This window comes from Hirundo rustica, chromosome 8 (assembly GCF_015227805.2).
Source record: "Hirundo rustica isolate bHirRus1 chromosome 8, bHirRus1.pri.v3, whole genome shotgun sequence".
Lineage (NCBI taxonomy): Eukaryota > Metazoa > Chordata > Aves > Passeriformes > Hirundinidae > Hirundo > Hirundo rustica.
This window is the reverse complement of record NC_053457.1, coordinates 3,780,358-3,804,239: the sequence shown is the minus strand read 5'-3', so window position 1 is coordinate 3,804,239 and position 23,882 is coordinate 3,780,358. Positions and strand designations below refer to the sequence as shown.

General features: G+C 49.7%; 1 protein-coding gene across 5 annotated transcripts in view; it reads right to left on the bottom strand.

Moving 5' to 3' along the window:
- The window catches only part of SGMS1 (sphingomyelin synthase 1), an 88,638-nt gene that overhangs the window by 22,128 nt on the left and 42,628 nt on the right, over positions 1-23,882 (bottom strand). For 2 of the 5 annotated variants that reach the window (XM_040071184.2, XM_040071185.2), the window contains one exon: positions 12,559-12,824. The gene's annotated coding sequence lies outside the window, so the exon portion shown is untranslated. Of the gene's footprint in view, positions 1-9,483; positions 9,575-12,558; positions 12,825-21,166; positions 21,467-23,882 lie in introns of those variants that run through there. The other 3 variants (XM_040071182.2, XM_040071186.2, XM_040071187.2) reach the window with 3 other exon arrangements.

Sequence of the window (23,882 nt, the reverse complement as noted above, 5' to 3'; positions counted from 1 at the left end):
TGCTTAAATCTTGCTGCTGACAAGTGGGCACTGAACCCAAAGAACAGGAATATACAAACATCCTCCCTGAAACATGAAGCATTCCTTGCAATTTTAACTGTTAGATAATTCAAGTTCACAAAACAACACTGAAAACATGCCTCCTTCCACACTGGCAGCAACGGTGACAGTGTGTACCACCAGGTACATGTCAAACAACTGCCCAGACCACAAGCAGAGTCACTTGGAAGTCATTACAGTTGTGTTCAAAGGATGCAAAATATGTTTTACGTATTCCCCTCAGCTCAAAAGTTATAATCAATTAGGTTCACAAAGAAGGAGAAATAAGGGAAGATAAAAAAAAATAGATCTCACCATCTAACTGTTCTGGAAATTATGAGTATTTCAATAACCACCTGAAAGCCTCAGAATTAAGTTCCTCCTGCAGACACATCCAATTGCACCTAAATTCCTTTTCTAGTGGCACACTTGAGGCACAGGGACGTGCCTGTGTCGTGTTGCCCTAACAGCTTTATGAGTTGTCCATCAGCCCCCTGGTTACAGACAATCCCAAGGAATACCTCTGGAACAGTGGCTCTCAGCCATCCTTTCTTCTGCAGGAGCTCCCTCCAGTATCTGGCACACTGAACAGGAAAGACTGGATGGCTGGGTAACAGATCCACAGGCTGAACTGGTAGGATTTGAACACATCAATTAAATCAGTTCCAAAAGTAACCCGTAATTCCAGCCAAACAACGGAATCTCAGCCGGAGGTACTGGGTAAGTGCAACCAGCTCGTGTTCCTGCCATGGAAATTAGGCTGTGTTTAAAAACAGAACCCCAGAATGGTTTGTGTTGGAAGGGACCTTTAAGACCATCCAGTGTCACCCCCTGCCATGGGCAGGGACACCTTCCACTACCTCAGGTGGCTCCAAGCCCTGTCCAACCTGGCCTTGGACACTTCTAACAAGGGAGAAGCCACAGCTTCTTTGGGAAGCTTGTGCCAGGGCCTCCCCACCCTCAAAGGGATGAATTTTTTCCTGAATTCCTGTCACTTTGAAATTAGAACAGTATTTCACCTTCCAAACTCCCCCCACCTGGGGAACACTGTCATCCACCACTCACCCACAGACCCTAGAACCATTGCAAAGCAACCCAAAACGGAGTGCAAAGTTCAGCCAGCGCTTTGTCCACCCTTCACAGCCAGAAATAACTAAAACCACTTCCATCAGATGCCTTCTGAATGGGTGGGCACGCGATCCCTCTCCTCCTGCCACAGAAGGGATGGAGAGGTGTCCAGCACGAGGCACAGCCTCGAGCAAACTTTCCTTACCAGTCTGAACACTTTAACTAAAAGAAGGCAAGTCAAAACTTACACTAGAGACAGGAAAGATGCCCTCCTGCAGGTGTGTCTCCTCTCACGAGGCTGTGCCTTAGGGCAGGAGGGGTTAACAGCCTGTGCCATTCTCTCCATTCACCCCAGCAATCGAGCATGTCACAGTGCAGCTCCCTGCAGGGCACCTGCCACACGCTGCTCCCAGCAAACACAGTTGACTGCTTAGATAATCTCAGCTGGTTTAGGTACTCAAAAGCCATGTCCACCCTTGGAAAAACAAGTAATAAAAGTCAGCATTCCATTCTGGGAAGCGGACACGGGAATTAAGCATTCAATCAATGAAGGGACGCCCCTCGCTTCAGAAGGATCACTGCCAAAACAAGCCTGGCACAGCTGCTGTTACACAAACAGTTAATATGCAACAGGGACCAGTCCTGCATCTTACAGCAGCCAGAACTGCAGGAACCCAGTGGCTCTGGTCCTCTTCCACAAAGGAACCCGAACAAATCAACCTCTGCCCCTTCTGCGGCAAAGTATCGCACGATCGACCATCTCCAGAAGAATCTGGCTTAAGGATCTTTAATTATTTGTTGTTGTTAACTGTGAACTGATGAGAGGGAGGGATAGGAGGAAAGATTTCAATCTGCAGTCACGTGCACGCTGTAGCTCTCTGCGAGCAGGTGGGTGAAGCTCAGATTAGCAAGGTATTAAGGAGAGCAAGGCAGGGATGCCAATGAGGTGCTGCCTGAAAATAGCCCCACTTTGACCTATCTCCTCTCCCAGATGGATCAGGAGATCCATGACTCTGTGACTGCTGGGGAAGGATGGGAGATTGCAAGAGTATTGGAAAAAGCTGCTGAGGCTGAAGATAAAAGGGGAATGGCCAAGTAGAAAATGAAGCAGCAGCTATGCAGAAGAGTGTGATGCTCCTTTCCATCTCCCTGCAGCACAGCCACACAAGAGCTTGCTCGGAATAAACCCCTCCCATAGGTAAGGACTCAGGAGACACATTCCAATGGGATGTCCAGCAGCATCCAATATCCCTGCTGTGTGTGAGTAAGCAAACAAAAAAGGGGAATGACAATTCTGCTGCTGCTTCTGATGTGGAAGAGCTCCTTCAGTCAGGAGGGGTGAGGTGAGATGTTCTGGTACTGCAGAAATTCTTCTGGGGGCTTAGACTGGATAGTGGGATGGGGTTGTTCCCTGTGAGGGTGTGGAGGCACTGGGTGCAGCGAGCTGGGATAGTGAAAGCTGTCCCTGCCCATGGCAAGGCTTGGGATGAGAGGATCTCATAGGAACCACACTGGGATTGTGGGATCTGACAAGGAGCCCTTGAGAGCAGGGAAAAGGTCCATGCAGGCACCTCACGACAGGCTCTGTGACTCCCCAGCACTCCCTCCAGGCCCAAAAAATGCATACAGCCCACCTGAACACATCAGCAACCAGAATATTTTAGGAGTACAAAATAAATAAGGGCCACCTCGCCACAGCTGCTGCCTTACTCACCCAGCCCACAATCAGACTTGCTCTACAGGACTGCCCTTGAGCTGTGCTCTGACATGCAACTTTTAGATAAATCTTCAAGACCTTCTAAACCTGATAAAATACAGAATTTTAATAAGAGGTTATTAAAAAAATAAAAAATCTTCCATGTAGAAAGTAATGAAAATTCATTATGAGTCCTCCAGGAATGCCAGAGCTCCTCCTGCAAGCAAAACAAGAGCTGCTGAAATGACTACTGGTGGGAAAAATACAAGTGGTATTCTGGAAACAAGATCAACTACTGCGAGTGTTCACACCAAAAGACATTAAACAGTCGCAGAAGTTGGAGTCTGGGGGTTGTGCAGGTCTTTTTGTTTGTGTGGTTTTTAGAGGTAAGGGTGGAGCTACTAGATATAGCACAGGATATAAATACACACAAGATTCTCTTTTAAAATTATATTATTTTCTGTCCTCAGGCACTGCAAAAGCTTTTCACTGGGTCTGAAAATAACCTAAATTCACAAATATTTCAAGAAGTACAGTGGCAGATATCCTGATGAAATATGCAGCTCACCCAGTGTGGCACCACAACAAGGGCCTGATTCTAGGTTTGACTTCACATCAGCAGTGAAACAATGCAAGGACTGGAATTTATCTGATCCTGAGACAAACTTGTGCTGGTCTGGATCAGTCTGAAATGTAAGACATGCCACATATGGCACCATGTAAATTCAGATTTAATGAAAAGCCAGCAGCTCTTGGACAGCACAAGGAGACCATGCTCCTATCTGGTTTGGGGATTTCTTGCCCCAAGGGAGGAGGGCAGGAGACAGGTTGCCCTCAGCAAGGCTGCAGGCTCTCCTTCCTTTCTGGAGGAGTAAGGATCAATATTCAGAAAGCTCTTGAAAAGCAGTGGAATAGCCCCTGGGGAGCAGAGCAGACACAGCACCAGCCCGAAATTCAGGAAACCTGGAGCTCCTTCGCCCACTAAAAGCCATTTTTTGCCAAGTAACCAATTTCCTTACACTTTCCATTAAATAAAACATGAAGGGCAGGCAAAGACATAAAATATGAATGCACACACATCCGAAAGCAACAGGCCCTGTTATTGTAGATGCTGCATAAATCATTGAGGACACAGGGACCTGTGTCCCATAATGGAGGGCACAGAATTTGGGGTCAGTCAGCAGCCAAGGGAGTTTGATATTAAGAAATGCTGCATCTATATTCGCCTTTGTGACCTGCACTGCCTAAAAATAGCAGAAACCACTTTAGTACATGTATTATTTAGTCAGGCCAGATGGGTGAAAGGCAGAATCAAGCCTCAAGACAATCATCAGATGATTTTGGTGTGGGCCTCCACCAAACACAGCACTTGGAACGGGATGCCACAGCACAGAACCCCAGAATGGTCTGGAATTGATAAAACCTGTCCTGCCATGGACAGGGACACCTTCCACTATCCCAGGCTGCTCCAAGCCCTGTCCAGCCTGGCCTTGGGCACTGCCAGGGATCCAGGGGCAGCCACAGCTGTGCTGGGCACCCTGTGCCAGGGCCTGCCCACCCATAGGGACTCTCACCGGGAATTCAGCCAGAATGACCAAAATGATCCTTTCTGTCTGATTTCCCCTGCCTGGGGCCACGACAGTAGTTATGAACTGCAACTTTGAAATTTACTGCTGTATCTGTTTTCCAGAGCTTTGCCACACAAACACAATGTCTTTACAATTTCAAGTGTTACCAGTTACAAGTGCTGCTTTGGCAAATTTCTCTAGGGAAGAGTAATAGCTACTTATGGAAAACTTGCCCCCAATCACTGCCATCTCCTTTTTCCTAAGATTTTTTTATTTCAGGCAGTTGACTGACAAATAACACTGCTGTTTACAATACACAACATCTTGCCTTTTTTGTGTTTGCACAATTTGATTTAAAAGGCGCAGCAGCTTTCAGACAGCTAGTGGCAGACAACAACGTCCAAGTTCAGTCATGACAACTCTGTAGGTAGCTGAAAACCACTTCCCACTGTGAAAATGTGGCCTAAAGTACTTTTGGACTACCTTTTTACTACTCTATATTCACAAAGGGGACTTGAGGTGACCTTGCAGCCAGATGGATGAGCTCAGTATGAAGACTGTGCTCAGCTGTCTAAGTGAATTCTCTAGGACAGGACATGCAAAGCTCCAAGCCAGTGGTGCTCAGGTCTTTGAGGGACGTCACACTGCTCTTCCCCACCTTACAGGACTGCAAAGATCAACAGGTCCCTGCCGAAGATCCAGAAATTGCCAAGGTGGCCTTAACACTCAGCTTGTGGATGACTCCTCCTCTGATTATTCAGAGGTTCAAAAGAAATGAAAGTCATCTTCATGCCCAAAGTTATTTCTGAGCATAAAATCACTTCACAGAATCCCAGAACAGTTTGGGTGGGAAGGGACCTTAAAGTCCATGCAGTTCCACCCCTGCCATGGGCAGGGACACCTTCCACTGTCCCAGGCTGCTCCAACCTAGCCTTGGACACTGCCAGGGATCCAGGGGCAGCCACAGCTGCTCCTCGCAGCTTCTGCTCACCCGTTTTCAAAGGTACTTTTTAGACAGATCTCCCTCCCTGCCTCAAAGTTCTGCATGGCAGAGCACGGAGGCAAGTTGTATTATGCAGGAATCTCACAAAATCAGGAAAACAACAACAAAAAATCAGGAGCATTCATCTCAAACTGAGACCTAGACAAGAACCATCTGGAGTGTTTGTGCTCTTCGGCTTTTTTCTTCCTTATTTTCCTTTCCAACTCAGTAGAGTCTGTTCTTCCTTCTCCCCTTCCCTCCATCCTGTGAGGCTGCTCCCAGCCCTCTTTCCAGTCCAATCCAGATGAAAAATCACCAGGATTAAGAGAAAGTGAATAGGCTGCTAAAATCAAGGAAATGCCAAACCAGCATCAGAAGGAGAGGGCAGAGTATTTTAGACAGCTTTGTGGTGTCTCCTCATCCTCCTCTCTGCCCAAAAGGAGGAGAATCAGTGTGAAAGGATCCCAAAAACTGTAAATAAATGATGACCCTGTTCATCAATGAGCTCAGGCGGCAATGAAACGAAATCCACAGAAGGATCTGTAATCACTGACAATAAACCACTCCAACAGGATCACTCCTGCACTGATGGCTCAATTATGCCCGGGAAGAACGTTACACAACATTAAACATCAACAAAAGTCTGAGCCTGGGTCACTTTTCTCCCAGATAAATCCGAAACAGTAACCAGTGCTCTTAGCTTAAGTAACCCAGAATTACCAGATCCTTTATTTTCTCACCTTTCCCTTCACATTTGATAAATGCCAGGGCACCACACAGAGGGAAAAATGTTTGTAAATGGTCCCTCTGCTGAACAGTTATACTGTTATCATTTAAAATACATATGGTTTGGGAGAGAGGCGCTGATGTAAATTTAGCAGCTCAGAAATTGAACCAGAGGCAAACTGTTCTGGGCTATGAGGGCTCACTCTCAGCTCCCCAGAAGGATTTCTTCCCTCATCTAAAATCCTGTTCCCAGGAAACAGTTGCACCACTTCTGTTTCTGGAAGCTGCAAGGAGATCTGTGAAGCCAAACATAACAGAAAGTTGCTTTCATTTCTTATTTAGCTTATGCAATATCACTTTTCATAACTTCACCAGAACGAGAGATCCCCTCATCACCTGAAACATCTGTCAACTCCCTCTCTGCAACTATATTAACACAAACTACACTTTCTCAAGGTTTGCCCAGGTCAGATCACAGGATCCCGGGATGAGGCTGAAGGGAGCCCAGCGGGCACCCGGTGCCCCCTCCGTGCTCCAGCAGGGCCATCCCAGAGCCCAGGGCACAGCACTGTGCGCACACAGCTCTGCAGCAGCCGCAGGGAGGAGCCCCCCCAGGCCGTGTGGACAATGTGCTCAGGGCCGGGCAGCGCCCAGGGAAGAAGCTGTGCCTCCCGTGCCGGGGCAATCGCTGGGCTCAGGCCCTGCCCGTGGCTGCGGTGCCATTGCCGGGCCCCCGCGGCAGAGCCTGGGCCCTGCTGGGAGCCCTCCCTGCACACAGGGACACCCAGGGCTCAGGGCCCCTCTCGCCTGGGGCTCCTCTCCAGGCTGAACAGCCCCAGCTCCCTCAGCCTTTCCCGGGCACCCGCATGCTCCGGGCCCTTCCTCGGCTGCGCAGCCTCCGCTGGCCCCGCTCCAGGAGCTCCCTGGCCCCGCTGTGCTGAGGAGCCCGAGCTGGACACAGCGCTCCAGAGGTGCCTCCGGGGCTGGCCACAGGGGCACCATCGCTCCCTGCCCTGCTGCCAGTGCTCCTCCTGCTGCCCCCAGCGTCCCCTTGGCCTCCTTGGCCCCAGGACACTCTGCTGCCCCAGGGACAGCTCGGTGTCCCCCAGGACCCCCAGGACACTCTGCTGCCCCAGGGACAGCTCGGTGTCCCCTAGGACCCCCAGGACACTCTGCTGCCCCAGGGACAGCTCGGTGTCCCCCAGGACCCCCAGGACACTCTGCTGCCCCAGGGACAGCTCGGTGTCCCCCAGGACCCCCAGGACACTCTGCTGCCCCAGGCACAGCTCGGTGTCCCCCAGGACCCCCAGGACACTCTGCTGCCCCAGGGACAGCTCGGTGTCCCCCAGGACCCCCAGGACACTCTGCTGCCCCAGGGACAGCTCGGTGTCCCCCAGGATCCCCAGGACACTCTGCTGCCCCAGGGACAGCTCGGTGTCCCCCAGGTCCCTCCCTGCAGAACTGCTCCAGCAGGTCTCCCTCAGCCTGTGCTGGTTTCTGGGGCTGTTCTTTGTTACTTTAACCTCAGTACAACATCCAAACACGCTAAGAGAGCTGAACAATGGCAGGATTTAGGTGGGGTGTGACTGGTTTAGAACAGACAAACCAGTGTCCCCAGAGCAAAGCAGGTGACTGAGATTAAAAGAGAAAATTTCAAAACACCAAAGGAGTTAGAAATAATATGGAAAAAACCCAGAAAGCTGGGAAGATGAAGAAACTGAAATCAACGTTACACCAAAGCTCACTTGCTGGTGGTCTTCCAACTAAATCTTTCTCACCCTTGATGCTTAAAACCCAACAACCCCAAAGCAGCAGCTTCTCCAGTGCAAATAAATTGGAGTCAAATGTGTTCAGCTTCATTGTTTTAAAAAATAAATCAAGTATGACACCGTCCATATTCTTAGTGGTGCAAAACCTGCTTGACTGCTGAAGTGATCTTTTAAGTTTACAAGAAAACAGTATTAAATCTGTCACTGAGACCAATGAATTTTTACTCCTAGTTATGAAAAGCAGCTCAGTAATTCGTGAGAAATCATGCTGAAGTGTTATGAAACTTAACTGAGTAAAAATACCTGCTTGTCTTCAGGATTCTTTTTCAGAGGTAGAAGCCCAACTTCAATTTTTACATTCACTTTTAGAAGGTAGAACAATTCCAGGTAAAGGTAAAATCTGACTTGATACTGCATTCCACCTTGTATTCACAGCTTCTCAAAAAGAATAAATGCTGTTTGTCTTCAAGTATTTGCCCAGGAAATGGGACAGGTTTTCTGAACTAAGTATTAGATAAACATTTCTTTAGCTGTGATGAATAACTGCTGTAGTCCCTTCACTGTATCCTTTGCAGGAAATGCTTGGTACAGGATGCATCCTGGGTTTTAGGATCTATCCTGGATGGATATTTCTTTCTCAACACTGTACAGGATGGGTCACTGTTTATCAGTGTGTGGCTGGGAGTGCTACAACAGAAGCTGAACCAAGGCGCAGCAGGAGAACTCAAACTGTTCTAAAGGCTGGTAAAGAGTTAAAAAAATTAAAGAAAGCAAATAAAAATAAACTTAAAACACCAAAACCGAAGTAGAAAAAAAAAAAAAAAAGGCAGCAGGAAATAAACCTTTCAGCAAAGAAAATAATGGTTCTCCTTGCTGGATTTTAGGAATTCTGTTGTTTTAGGAAAGACAACAGAAAATGTATCAAAAAGACCAGTGATAACTACAAGGAACAGTGATAAACACTGAAGGTTGGTGAGAAAACACCGTACAGTGACCATCTCCTAAAAGCAACATTTTAAAAGTCCACGGTTTCCGAAGGACAAGTTATTTACCCTTGGCTTGTCTGTTGACTCTTTCTCCTGACACTTCACACACTTATTGCAAAATAAAGTCTCTTCTGCGAGTGTCATACTACACATTCACATTCAGTGAAATCACACCCCCAGTACTTACTGGTTTTGCTTTTTATTCCCCACATAACTCTCCACATAAAACAGCAGAATGAGAACAATTCAAAGAGCAGAGTAATTCTCCTTAACTCTTTGTCTTTAACTTGGGCAGACTAACCCAGATGAGCTCGGCTGCAGCTGGAAGCTTAAACTCAACCTTTCCAATGGGAGCCTTCACCTGAATTCCCATCCCTGCACACGTGGACTCATGTCACCTGTGCCAGCAGAGCTCAACAAGCTTTCCTCAGAGGCATCCCCTCCCTCCTCTCCCGTGCCTGGCTGATTCCACGGCGGAAAACCTGCTCTTTTGCTGGTTTTCTGCAGGCATGAAGCACGAGCAAGCCCTTCCCCTTTCGGTGGCAGCAGCGAGTTGTGAGAGCAGCCCGGCTGGATGCTGAAACCGTACCTCACATCCCCTAATCCGCCTTTCTATTTTTAACCAGAGCCACTTCCCCCACCTCCTTACCATGCAGACAGCTGCAGAAAGCAACTGGAGGCAACAGAGTGCTCCATCGGGGCAATTTTCCTTGCAAAAAAACCATCCTCAGGCCAGAGGCGAGAGCAGGAGGTGCAGCAGAGACACTCCCAAGGTGTGCTCCTCCTCCTCGTCCCTCGTGGCCACAACAGCTCCAACTGCACAGTGTGGTAACCTGGTTACCCGATGGACTGTGGCTCACCTGAACTGGTTGAGATCACAATCAGCACCTCTTGTCCCTAGAACTCAGAGGAAAGAGGCTCCAGCAAGGATCCAGAGCATGGATCTGCTCCTGCAGCAGGCTCACCCAGGACAGGGAGGAGGGAGCACCCTGCCCTCTCCAAGGCAGATCATCACCTGACACAGCACTTATGAGCGCTTGCTGGAGTGTCCCCAGTACAGAGACCTCCTTTCACAAGCTCACACCTCCTGGGGAAAGGTCTGGAGTCACCTTCTCCTCCAGGTTTGGATACCTCCTCCCTCAGGCACTTGGTGTCAGGTGTAACCCAGACACACAGCAACCCCCGAAATCTCTCCTCACGTGGGAGAGCAGCTTTAAAAAGCTCAGCTTTAAAAAGCTAATGTGCAGCCAGGCTGTAAAGTTAACCAAGCAAAAAGGACACTTTCCTGAGCAGCAGGAGCAGTTTGGAGCTTTCCCAGGCAGCTGGAAGGCCGGGCACGCAGAGCACAGACTGTGCGGGGCACTGAGCCGTGCCAAACGGCACACAGCACTTCGGGCATAGGATATCACTGAAAGTGAGCTCCAGCTTTCTGAGCTGTGCCCTTCAAGGCTTTGTTTGGACCCATTTTCTCCCTGGAGATGCCTGAAAATCCCCTGGTAGGACCAGGCAGACCTTTGGCAGAAGACAGTCAGGCTGAGAGTTTGGCACTTAAAACGGACCCAGCTTAGGGGGGCAAAGGCACAACTCCAACAGCGACTCAGGGAGCTTAGAGGAGTTTAGCTGGAAGTTTTGAGTCATGCTCTTGGATATGGGCAACTAGAACAGCTTAAGTCCTTCTTCAGCCCTTTTTCTTTTGCTCAGGCAATGGCTGCAAACATCACAAAATGAAGCTACTTCTGCTGTTGTCCATGTGCTACAGATTTTCCATGCCTTAAGTTACTCACACAAAACAGCTTCACTGCCAAGACGATCAATCAAAACGTAAAGCAAATGCAGACAGGACTGTACAGACTCTAAGTATTAAATGCTTCAGAGAAACCCATTTCTTACATGCCTACAGAAACAAAAGTCAACCAAAACAGAAGTCTGGAGTGGAATTAAGCACAGCAAGACCCACAGCAAATCTTCCCAGCTCAAACGGATTTGAATCATAGGATGCCAGGAAACTAAGCTGCTGAGCAAAACACTCCATCAGCAATAAACCCATGTGAAATTACATTTCATTAATGAATGACAGTGTTTACAAGTAAGTAAATGCTGTGTTTCCCCTCTGCCCTAGCTGGAGCTGTTTTCTTAGGAAAAAGACCGCAGGGAGAGCGGGTCCTCTCCCATCATTAATCGGACTACAGCACTCGGTTAACAGGCACAGAAATCACGGCAGCAGCAAACACCCACGTGTGAAACCAAGATCTGCAAGTAATTTCACTTCTTACCTTCTGGAAAATGGGAATTTCAGGGGCAGGAAACCTCTTTAGCAGCTTTTACAGGCACAGGGCCTGTGGGTTAATGATTTACTTGACAGTGCTGTAAGCAGATTAGATAACAGTGGTTTTGTTGTGGTCTGTTTTCCTGCCTTTGTCTGCATAACCAAATCAACAGGCAAATGAAGTAGGCAGGGTATTACTTGACAGAGCAGGAAGAAGGAATTCATGCTCCTCTCAGCCTGCTCACACCATCCTGCTATAAAAACACATTTTTTATACTGACACACGTGCCCATCTATACACACATGGCCTAAAACCCAACACCTGGAGTAGCTCTTCTGCGTGTGTACACTTGTGTGAGCATATACACAAATATATGTATAAAAAATACAGACAGATGAGCTACTGCAGGCAGTTTGGTTTATTTTCTTCCCCAGAAGTCAAGTGAAAAAAAAAAAAAAACCAAAAAAACAAAAACAAACCACCCCTTGACTCATCTCTCTAAATCTATTAGAAAGCTTCCAGATTAAAGCATTGAGTTCCAAAGAGGTTTAGGATAAGAAAAGGCGGCTGTGCCCAAAACGCACAAATAGGATCACAGCCCCTGGAAAGACTCCGCAACAGTTCATGGATAAAGTTCTGTTCCCCCTGCTGCAGTGCCCACAACCTTCCGAGAGGATTTCTGTGCCCTCCCTGTGACTCACAGACTGTTCTCCACACCCAGGGCCACCCTGCTGCACAAACACACGCTGTGGGGCAGCAATGACACTGTGACACAAACGGAGCAGGCACGGGCACACGGCACTGCCCAGGCACAGCCACTCTGCCACCTCACAGAAAGTCTAGAACACCTTCTTGCTCCTGCTCTTTCATACAAACACTGCAAGCAACTGCCTTGGGGATATCTGGCAGCAGTCAGCGGGGAGGTCAGGCATGGGGAGAGCTGCCCGCTGTGGGCACGGGGATGGCAGATTGTCCCTGGCTTTAAGCTTGTGCAGGCAACGCCGCTGCCACGCTGCGTAACTCTAGTTCTATCTCCTGCAGGTGTGCTGCAAACAAACCTCCAAACTCAAAAAGCCCAGGGACATTCCATGCTCCAGCAGGAGATGAAGCCGCCTGATGGAAACACACCCCTGACACAATCTGGAGGACAAGCCAGGGGCCGGTCACTGCTGTCCCACGTGCTGGCAGCTTGGATGGTTTCTAGTAAAAAAGACCCCGAGCTAAACTAAAAACTAAGATTAAAACCAAGCGGCAACAACAAAGTAACCACAAGTTTAAGTGCCGCTTTCAAAAAAGTCACCCAACCAAAAAGACAACCAACTCCCCAGAGCCGTGATGTAGATCGGACTGTATCCGAGTCCCTCTGTCGCCCCCCAAACGCAGCCCCCGGCCCTCCAGCAGCAGCCAAACACGCCTTTACATTTAAACGGGACCATCCGGAGAGGAGAGCCACTCACCCCTGGAAGTCAGGCGGTAGACAGCAGCAGATACCGCGTTTTTTCCTCCCGCAGTGCCGCCAGACGCGCCGCTCCCGGCAGCAGGACGGGGACACGGCGGCGGCGCGGCCACTCCCGGAGCGCGGAGCGCGCCCGCGCCTCCTTCGCCGGCCCCGACTTCCTTCGCCTTCAAAGTTGCCTTTCAACTTCCCCCGGGCTGGGCTTCGTCAGCGCTCCTCTCCCAGCTGCTCCTCTCCCAGCTGCTCGCCAGCCCCGCGGGAAGCGGTCTGCGGAGGGAAACGGGGAGAGGTGAGCGGAGATCCAGCGGGGATGGAGCGACAGCGCTCCCGCCGCTCCTTCCCCGGGTGCGCCAGTGCGTCAGCGCCGGGAGAGGAGGGGACGGAGCGCCCGCGACGGGAGGAACAGCAGCGGCAGGAGGAGGAGAAGGAGGAGGAGGCCGGGAGTGCCAGCCCGGCCGCGGGAGGTGCAACAGTTCCCAGAGGTGCTGCTCTACCGGCAAACAGCACCGAAAAGAAATGGGTTCATCACATAAATTCAGTCTGGCGATTCCTACTACTACATGCATGGAACGCTTTCATTAAAGTGTCACTTTTGAAAGCTGAAAAAGTCACTGCGGGGAGGAAGGATTCCTTTTTTCCAACATAGATGAGTACCAGATGTTAAGTCCTACCCTACAAAGAAAAAAAAAAAAAACAAACCTTCACCATAAAGGAAAGTCGTGTTCTACCACACTAACACGAAGCAAAACAACCAATTCCCCAAGCTTTCCATGAATTTTTTGGCACCATCCCACTGCTGCCACCAGCAGCAGAGTCCCTGGCCAGACAGCATCAGTGGCCCCCGAGGGCTGGCATCCAGCCTCTATCCCAAAGGACACAGCAAGGACTGGAAGCAAACGACCTCCTGCCCGTGGATCCAGTGGGAAAGGCTGGTGGAAGCACCCCAGGTGAGAGGGAGCAGAGGATGTCTGCTGGCCGCTGCCTTGGGACAGCGGGGAGTTGCTGTAATTCAGTACAAAACCACAACACAAAGCAGGCTGAGCCACATGTTGGGAAGACTGATGGGATGAGCAGCGCCGGCAGCGCCTTCCAGCAGAGCAAGGACTCTCCCGAGTCCACTGGCTGCTGGATCCAACAGAGACACTGTCCAGGAGTGAAGTCAGAGGCGTAGGAAGCAGCCTGCTTCCACTCCACAGATGAAATAATATGGAAACTGAAAAACAGGCAACAGCAGTAACAAATAGCAGCATCCAGTTTTCTGAGCTCCATCCCTGTTCCATCCATGAGCCTGTTGCCAGGAATACTGAGGAATCTGCAGAGCCACATCAAAGAAGCACGGGGTAGAAAGAGTATTTTCAGAAGCTGCACACAGAAATCCTTCCACACTCATCCTAACATACAGAAAACAAGTATTTTAAAGGAGTAACTGCTTTGGGGTTTTTTATTAGATCCACACCCCTGAACACAGCCCAGCAGTTCTTGCTCCTAACACATGGAGACAGCCAAGTATCCAGTGGAACAATGTGCTCACCATCAACTCCTCCACAAAGGTCAGACACCTAAAAATGGCCCATGGTCAAGTCCATCTCAGCCCATTTTATTTAAAATCTGAGGAGACATGGAATGAGGCACCAGTGAGCTCCCTTTTTTCCAGCAGTCTTTTAATAACTGAGCTCTGTAACACTCAACAGATGTCATCTGCCCCACCTGGCCCCGCTTTCCAGGAGAGATTCAGGAGTGAAAATGGGAACTCACCACCTAAAGGTTTCTTAGACGTAATTCAATCGGTACGAATCCTGTAAATCCCTCCCACTGAGAATATATATAAGGAATCTACAGCCTAATTAAAAGATGCCACAGGCCAAGGACTCCTTGTTATGCTGAGGACACTCCTGTCTACTTTGGGCCCTCACACACTTCTCAGGACAGCACAAGTCACCTGGTGAGGCCAGAGGCCAACTCACTAACTCCCTCCTGACAATAAATGCGTTCATATTTGACAGAAATGCTCTTGTGTTACTCCAGCAGATCTTATCTTGGTGATATTTTTCTCCCACATGATCCAGGCCTGTGCGAGTTCAGTGACCTCAAGGCACGTAACAAAGCCAGCCCTGTTTTCCCACGAGTCAGGTGGGGCCAGAGGGGAGAAGAGAAGACAGTAGGACAAGTATTACAGGTAATTAATAGTGAGATTCGGGAACATCTTTTCAACCATGGTGCATTTAAATACTGCATGTGTCCAGACAGATACAATGTAACACCATGTAAAGCCCGATACAAATAAAAAGAAACATAATGAACTCTTCCACAGAACGTGCAAAGGAGGGGTTTTTTTTCTCCTACACAGTCCAGCCAGGACATATTTAGCCTAAGGGCTGAAAGAGAGGACAGCCTGAACCGATGACATAATTTTCTTTCTATAGGACTGAGTATCTGAGAGTACTGCTCTCAGTTCAGTGGCTGTTGCTGTTTCACCTCCACCTTCCCCCATCCTGCTTCAACAGGAGAGAGACAACTGCCCAAAAAACACCTGAAGAACAGAGGTGGACACAGAGATGTTGCTTCTTTCCCACCAGAACATGAACAATGTGACAGAAAAAACAGATTTGAGGTTGACTGCTGGCACTGAGGAGGAAGGGCTGCTACCAAGCTCCAGTGCTGATGCGTCTCGATCATTCAACCACCACACGCATGCGCTGGCACTTTCCAAAGGCCTGGGGAAGGGCCTTTCTTGCCTTGACAGCTTAAATCTGCCTGAACATCAAAACCAGTCAGATTATGTTGAGCCCCCCTTTTCCCTACCCATCAGAAAAGAACTGTGCATTAGCAGATGAAATCCAGCGCTGAGGGAATGAAAGTTTTGGGCAAGTAAGAAAAATCTGCTTAGAATCCCAGGACCACTGAGGCTGGAAAATCCCTCCCAGCCCATGGAGTCCCAGCTGTGCCCCATGCCCACCTTGTCCCCAGCCCAGAGCACTCAGTGCCACCTCCAGCCCTTCCTTGGACACCTCCAGCCATGGGCACTGCAAACCTCCCTGGGCAGCCCCTGCCAAGGCCTGAGCACCCTTTCCATGGAGAAGTTCCTGCCCATGTCCAACCTGAGCCTCCCCTGGCCCAGCCTGAGGCCCTTTCCCCTTGTCCTGTCCCTGTTCCCTGGCAGCAGAGCCCGACCCCCCCTGGCTGTCCCCTCCTGTCAGGGAGTTGTGCAGAGCCACAAGGTTCCCCCTGAGCCTCCTTTTCTCCAGGCTGAGCCCCTTTCCCAGCTCCCTCAGCTGCTCCTGGGGCTCCAGCCCCTTCCCCAGCTCCGTTCCCTGCCCTGCTCCAGCCCCTCCAAGTCCTTCCTGGACTGGGGACCCAGAACTGGACACAGCCCTCGGAGTCCCTCAGCAGGGCCAGCACAGCACTGTGTGATGTGCTCATAAGGCTTCACATGAGCAATGTAAATCCATACATCCACTTCACGTATCCTAAAAAACCTCCAAAACATTTTTTTTTTGGTCTGTCCATTCAAGTAACTTGTCCTGGTCGCTGACACATCGGAAAAAAATGTGCTACAGGAGCATTATAAAGCTACACTGACCTTTGTTTGCATTAAAACACTTAGGGAAGTAATGTGAAACTACTATTACACGTGTAATAAAATAATAATTATTATTTCATCTGTGTTACAGCATTAACAGCCATTGCAACTTCTCATGTGGAAGGCTGTTAATGGACAGTTGCTTTTGAAATGACAAGTATTTATGTTAATGGGGTTCTGAGAGAAACTGAAAAACATGAAACAGCTGAGTTTAAAATCTCAGAAGTATTATCAGAATAACTTCCAGAAGCACCAGGTGAAGTGCTCAGGTGTGTTTGCTAACACAAAGGGAGATTCCCGAGCGCTGATGCGCTCATCAGTTCCAGCAATTAAGTTTCCCGGGAGGAATGCTGTGTCATCTAACGTGTGACTCACAGAGCAACGTCCGCAGGAAACCACTCTTCTCCTTCTCTCCCTATAAAAAGCTCAGCCTTGCTTGCAAGTTGAACTGAGTTCCCTGAGCAGAAGTCCTCCAATTTCAGCATCATGTGCTCGAGCACGTCTGCAAGAGCGAAGGTGTATTTTAAACCCTGGCAGCAAACCAGAATCCTCTGGAAAATCGGTTGGAAACTCCCCCTGCTCCTCCTTCAGCAGTTAAGAAACACTTCAGAGTTAAGAAACACCTCGTGCTGCTGTGTTTGGACACGTGGTTGTCCTTGGCCCTCGCAGCAGTTTTGCAATCTGCGCTGCCCTGTCCGGCTGAGCGGATCCAGGGCTCTCCCAACGCACTCCCAACCCACTCCCGCTCCCTACAGACCCCCGGACACGGGGCTGCATCCACTGGGACAGCTCTGAGGGATCACACACATTCCTTGTGCACGCACTGCAGCTCTAAAAGGAGCAGCACTGCGATCCCAAAGCCCTGGAGGTCCACCAGGATATGGTGAAGTGTCTTCACTGAGCCACTCGTGGTCCAAGCAGCTTCTGGAGTTCTCATCTAATCTAAATGGATAAAATCCTCACCCTGCTCATCATGTGTGCTTCCCAGGGCTGCGGGGTGTGCTCAGCCTCCTGTTGTTCTTTTTGGTTCAAGGCCCTGGTTGACCTCTAGATCCTTGGAGAAACACATGGACCTTCCCAGGGGTGGCTCTGCAGAGCTGAACACCCAGCACCTCTCCAGGGCAAAACACTCTGGAATGGCAATTCCAGCCAGGGCATGTGGAATCACACACCCACATCAAAACAAGAGTTCAACACCACTGAAGTCCCTTTGGAGCCTGGAAGAGTGAAGCTTTAAAGAGAAGAGGAAAATAGAAAGGAGATGCCCTTTTCCAACCTCCCACTCAACAATAAGGACATTTTTCACAGAGCAGGGTATCATTCCCACGTGACTGCATCCCACATCCAGCTATACCACCTGCAGCTTGGGAAGTGCCACTCCTATTCCCTGATCCACTTCTTCTGCTCTCCCAGAAGTCTCATCACCCAGGTGTGTTAAAAACCTCCAGTCAAAAAAGTCACCGCCTCAAAATTCTAATTTGCTTCTATCTCTTCTAAACCCAAGATTTCAACCCAAAGGCCTCCGTTACAGATTGTTTCCTCACCAAATACTATAATGATTTTTCCATCAAAAGAGTTTGCTGTTTGCCCCACACCTTGGGACAAGGCTGCTGCTTTGTACACCAGCAGTTTGGCACTATCAGGTGCTCTGGCTTCTTTAAGGCCTTAGACACATCAAGCAAAATAAACATTTCAAAACAACAAACCCCAACCAACCAAAAATAGACGCAGCACAACCCCAAAACCAAAGCAAGAGTTAATATAGGATGGTGTTTGGTGCTAAAGGTCAACAGCAGGGCACGTGGGTGTGGAGGGGGCTTTTTCCTGTTAAAGATAAATCAACCCTGTCTCCACATCCTGAGTGTTTGTTTGCACGACACAGCCACACCGAGCACAAAGCAGTGAGAAATCCACTCCTTGGGGCTCTTGAGCAAGATGTTTGTTTGTTATCCCAAACACCCGACCTACACCTGCTGTTCCTGCCAGGAGCACTCCCCTCACAGCCAGACAGCAGACCCAGCCTGACAGACACTCCACTCAAAGAGTCTGAAGATACAACACCCGTTATCAGTTCATCCCGGCCTCCAGTTCCCCTCTTCTCCCTACGGAGCTGGCAGTCAATACCCACACGTTAAACAGCCCTGACATCCCCACCTACCCAATACCTTTCTCATTAAAAAGCATGATGTGGATTAATACTCAAATATCCACTTCCTCTGCCCCAAGGGCAAAGGGAACAACACGACAGGAGCGATAAAGAGCTGTTTGTGAAGGATGCAGGGTGTTATATTCCCAGTATCTTGTGTCAGGGCTTTACACACAGGTGAGCCGTGCAATTCCATCATTCCAACTCTCATCCTACTTCTTGTGACTTCCCTGGCCACAAGTTCACCTGGGCTCTATGGATGACCTTAATTAAGAGCTGGAAAGAATGCTCAGGAAGCCAGAGCCATTAATCCCAAAGGCTTAAAGGGTTTACAGGGGAAGTGTGTTTATAAGTCCCCTTATCTCATCCGACAAAAGAGGGAACAGGCAGCAACAACCACAAGCAAAGGCTGCTTTTGGTGTCACTCAGATAAAATCTAACGGTACTTTTATCTCCACCAATGATCAAAATGCAATAAAAACTTGGCCTGCTAGACTTTATTTTTATAACCTTGACCTCCAGTCCAATTTATTCTTAAAAGATGTTCAAGCATAAGCTCTGTGTAATCATGAAAAATAACAGACTGGTCTACTACCAGGACCATTAAAATTCTGCTTTCTGGCATATATGTCCCCTAAAAAAATCAGCGTTCAATGAAATCCCAACAAATATTTCTTCCAGGGACACCTTTCTACAAGCACCTGAATTCTGTGTCTCTCACTACAATTCCAACCAGGAACTTGAACAGAGACCTGAAGGAACTTCACCCAGCTCCCACCAAAGCCAAGTCTCAGCAGCTTTGACCACAAAAGGCATAAAATCATGGAATGGTTTGGATTAAAAGGGGCTCTAAAGGGACTCTCATTCTACCCCTGCCAGGGACACCTTCCACTATTCTCCAAGCCCCTCCAACCTGGCCTTGGACACTGCCAGGGATCCAGGGGCAGCCACAGCTTCTTCTGGGCAACCTGCTCTGCCTGGGCTTCGTCACATGCTTATTAAAGTAAACTGATATTTACAACACAAACATATTATGCTGTAGCATAGACGGAGCATCCAAATCAAGCCATGGCCAAATACCTTTCCCCTGGCATTCATCAAGTATATTTTGGATGGCATTTATTGTGCTGGCACTTGCATTTCTGTTCTTGCCGCCCGTCAAGAGATTATGTTTGTGTTTTCAAACCCCAAAACAACAAAAACCCTTCTCCAGGAGCACAGAGAAGGGGACTCACTCTGCTTGATACTGACAGCAGAAGGACTGGGAGCTGCTGGAGTGAGCCCAGAGGAGGCCTTGGAGATGCTCCAGGGTTGGAGCCCCTCTGCTCTGGAGCCAGGCTGGGAGAGCTGGGGGTGCTCACCTGGAGAGGAGAAGGCTCCAGGGAGAGCTCAGAGCCCCTGACAGGGCCTAAAGGGGCTCCAGGGGAGCTGGAAAGGGACCTGGGACAAGGGATGGAGGGACAGGACAAGGGAATGGCTTCCCACTGCCAGAGGGCAGGGATGGATGGGAGATTGGGAAGGAATTGTTCCCTGGGAGGGTGGGCAGGCCCTGGCACAGGGTGCCCAGAGCAGCTGTGGCTGCCCCTGGATCCCTGGCAGTGTCCAAGGCCAGGTTGAACACTGGGGCTTGGAGCAGCCTGGGACAGTGGAAGGTGTCCCTGCCCATGGCAGGGGTGGCACTGGATGGGCTTTAAGGTCCTTCCAACCCAAACCCAAATCTGTGATTCCGTGATTCCCTGCTGCCACCTGGTTATTCCCAGTGGATCACCCAATCCTTATCACAGAGCTGATACCACAGGACTTAAGCAGGGTAGGTGTGTATCTCAAACTGGGGACACCATCATCCCTTCCATGCTCTCAATCAAAAAAAAAAACAAAAACAACCTGTTGTTTTTTAAGGATCTGTAGCTACTCCAAAAGGCTGACCTCACTTGGGTACTATTGTGCTGCACCCACGATTTCCTAGAGCGAGAATAGCTCCGTTTCTCCCCCGTCAACACCAAAGAGCTCCAAACTAGAACATTTCCACAGAACTTCCACTGTCTGTTGTGTTTCCTAAAAATCACTGTCAGAGGTTTTACCCCTGCAATTACAGGTCACAAAAATGCAGTTTGGTTAGGAGTTAAAAATATCTAATAGGGAGTAAAATGGTGAAGGTAAATACTTCAACTTTCTAGAGAGGCAGACTTGCTTTCTTGGCTCTTTATTTATGCTGGACTGTTAAATTTGCTCCGGGATTGGCACTTCTGCAAAAAAACAGGGTTCAAACATGCTCAGCTTCACACTGAGCACTTCAAAATCTTCGAGTGTTACTTTCTGTGTCTCCACAAGCAGCAAAAAGTAGCAAATACAGATCCAGATGTCAGAAAACCTGGCCTTAACCAAAAGTAAGTGCCCTTATTTTGCAAAATACCCTACAAACACAATACAGACTATTCAGTTTAAACCTTTATAAAACTATCATCCAAATCCCTTATTTTAGATTCAGAACGAGCACAATAATAATAGAAAAGCCAGGGCTCTGCGGGGCTTAGAAAGCTACAGATGAGGTGAAATTCAGTTTTACTGTAAGGAAATCACTTCCACAGCGCAACCACAATATTTGGGGAGCGGGGGGAGAAGGAAAAGTCCCTGTGCATCATCTGATGAGGGGGGACAGCGATCCCTGAGCTGTGATGCTGTGCATGCAAGCAGCTGATGAGACAAGTCTGGCTGGATTATTAAAGAGCCGTTGTCCTGAGCCTGGAGGCTTTCAGCAACTCATTTCACAGCTCCTGCCTAAAAACCACCGCAGAGTTTCACGCCTCCGCCCCCCGGAATGAGAAGTTCACGGGTTTTGGGGGTGTATGTCACTGCATTAGTCAAACAGAAAAAGGCATTTACCTTTCCAGGCTTCCTGTCCTTCCCAGGTGATAATTTCCTATGACTCTCCAGGTCTCCCTTCTCCCCAGGAGGAGAAGAAAGGAATGCTTTCTCCCGCAGGTTTGCTTTCGGTTTGGCTCAGATGGAGAGATTTCTTCCAAAGCAAACACTCCTGCAACGTCACCGTGGATATAAATAGGCAGAGGAGAAGGAGGGAGAAGCACAGCCCTTCTGGAGAGATTGGATACGTTAGGAAACACGCGAGCAGGGGAGAATATCAGACAGAAATAAAGCGTTTATTTTCCCAAAGCTACACGCACAGCCTCGATTCGGACACCACAGCCGGGCTGAGCGATCCAAGAGAAATATTGCATCCATCCAAGTAAGAGAGGGAGGTTCTCACATATCCCGGGGTTTTGCCAGGAGCTGTGCTATTTCTGCTGCCACCCTGGAGCTCACACACATGGCTGCATGTCCAAAGAAACGCCAGGAAAGCCACCTGCACCCACACACCGAGGTGGGCACGCCGGCACACAAGGGCCTGCACGGTTCCATGGGCCATTGTCCACAGAAGCTGTGGCTGCCCCTGAATCCCTGGAAGGGTCCAAGGCCAGGCTGGACAGGGCTTGGAGCAGCCTGGGATAGTGGAAGGCGTCCCTGTCCATGGGAGTGGATCTCATCCTTACAGACTGGCAAGAACAGGGATGCGAAGGTCTGGGCACCTCTGGCTGCACTGACCAGGGAGTTCAGAACCCTCAAAGGAAGGAGCTGAGGGAAGAAGCTGCATCGCAGCCCTGGACTTGAGGAGAACAGACTTTGGAATCATCCACGGGTGTGTGAAGAATCCCATGGGCTGAGAGAGAAAAGGGACCCAAAAGAGCTGGCTGTTAAAAAGGAACACCTCCTCCAGGCTGAAGGGCAGAGCGGACTGAGCTGAGGGGGCAGGAGGCCCCCATGGAGGGAGCACAGAGCTCCTGAGCAGAGCCAAGTGCAAAGAGCAGGGCAGGGGCAGGTGATCCAGGAGGAATCTGGGAACACTGATGGGGCAGGGATGGGGCTAAGAGAGCCAAAACACATCTGGAAGCGAATCTGGCAAGGGATGCGAAGGGTGCCAGTGAGGCCAGCCTTTGGGAACTGCAGGCCCCTGGGGCCAAAGGGGAAACGCAGACAAGGAAAGACTTATCCCCACTGGAAGAGGATCAGGCATGGGGACAGCAGGCTGGAGGTAGTTCATCCCATGGGACCTGATGGGATGGATCCACGAGGCCTGAGGGAGCTGGCTGCTGTCACTGTGAGGCCACGCTAGATGAACTTTGGAAACCATTCCCAGTTACCTGAAGGACAAGAGGGTGACCAGGACTAGTCAGCATGGATGTATGAAAGGAAAAAATCCTGCTTCACCAGCCTGACCTCCTCCTAGCATGAAAAACTCAGTGGATGAAGGGAGTGCAGAGGAGGTTGTCTGTCTTGGCTTTGGCAAGACCTTCAACACTGGCTCTTCTCACGCCCTCAGATGAGCTGGCAAAGTATGGACCAGCCAGGAGGGCAGGGAGGTGGGTGAAAAAGCGGCCAAATGGCCAGGCCCAGCAGGGAGTGGTCAGTGGCCTCCAGCTGGAGGACAGACAGACACTTCCCATGGGTTGACATGAGAGCCAAAATCGTTTAACCTCTTTTAAAGACCTGGAGAATGCAGAGTGAGCCCTCAGCACTCAGGCTGGTGACACAGTGACTGGGGTGAGTGGCCAGTACACCAGAGCGGCACATTGCCACTTGGATGAACTCTAAAAGGCTGGAGCAAAGGGCAGGGAGGAGCCTCATGGTGCTCAAACAAAGGAAAGGCAGAGTCCTTCCTTCACCTGGGGGAAGGTGACGCCAGGAGCCAGCACAGGCTGGGAGCTGACAGACTGTCAATAGCTCTGCCAAGCAGGACCTGTGGGTCTGGATGACAGCAAGCTCCCAGCAGCCAGCGAAACACCCTCCCTGCAAAAAAAGCCACCAGTATCTCAGGCTACATCACAGGAGTGACCCTTTACTACTCAGCACAGGTGACACCATTCCTAAAGTGCTGGGCCCAGTTCTGCACTCCTCAGAGGGAAGGAGACGTGGACACACTGCAGAGAGTCTGGCAAATGACCCTGGACAAGCAGCTCCGGGTGACGCCGCTTGATGAGGCGACCTTCCAGAGATCCATGCCAAGCTCAGCCAATAAAGGCTGGGAGCTCCTGGGAGCCTTCAGCCAGTTCACTCTCACACCCTGGATATCATTTATGATAGCCACAGGAATTCAGAAGCAGCACCTCAGGCCTGTCTGAGGCACAGTCCCACAATGTCACAGCGCTGCCAGGTCACACCCCAGCTCAGCAGGAACAACTGACATGTGCCCTATCTCATTCATCTCACTCCTGAGGTCGAGATTCAGTTCCCAGCCCTGGCTAACTCACCTTGGCTGTGGTTTGACTCCACTTCTGCTTTCTCAATGTGACACAGAGGTCAGAGACCAGCAACGTGAACAGACCAGTCAGGAGCAGTTTCATCACTCGCATTCCATAAAGATCCCTTACAGTCTCCATCTCCCTCGAGTTTTGCTTCCCTTTCACCTTTTTTTTTTTTTCCCTCAAACATTACCATTGGGATGAATGCTTTAAAAAAACCCTCAGCCCCACAAATGCTCTGTTACACCTCTGAAAACCAGAGGATGATTATCCTCTATTATAACAAAGCAAGAGGAATCAACATG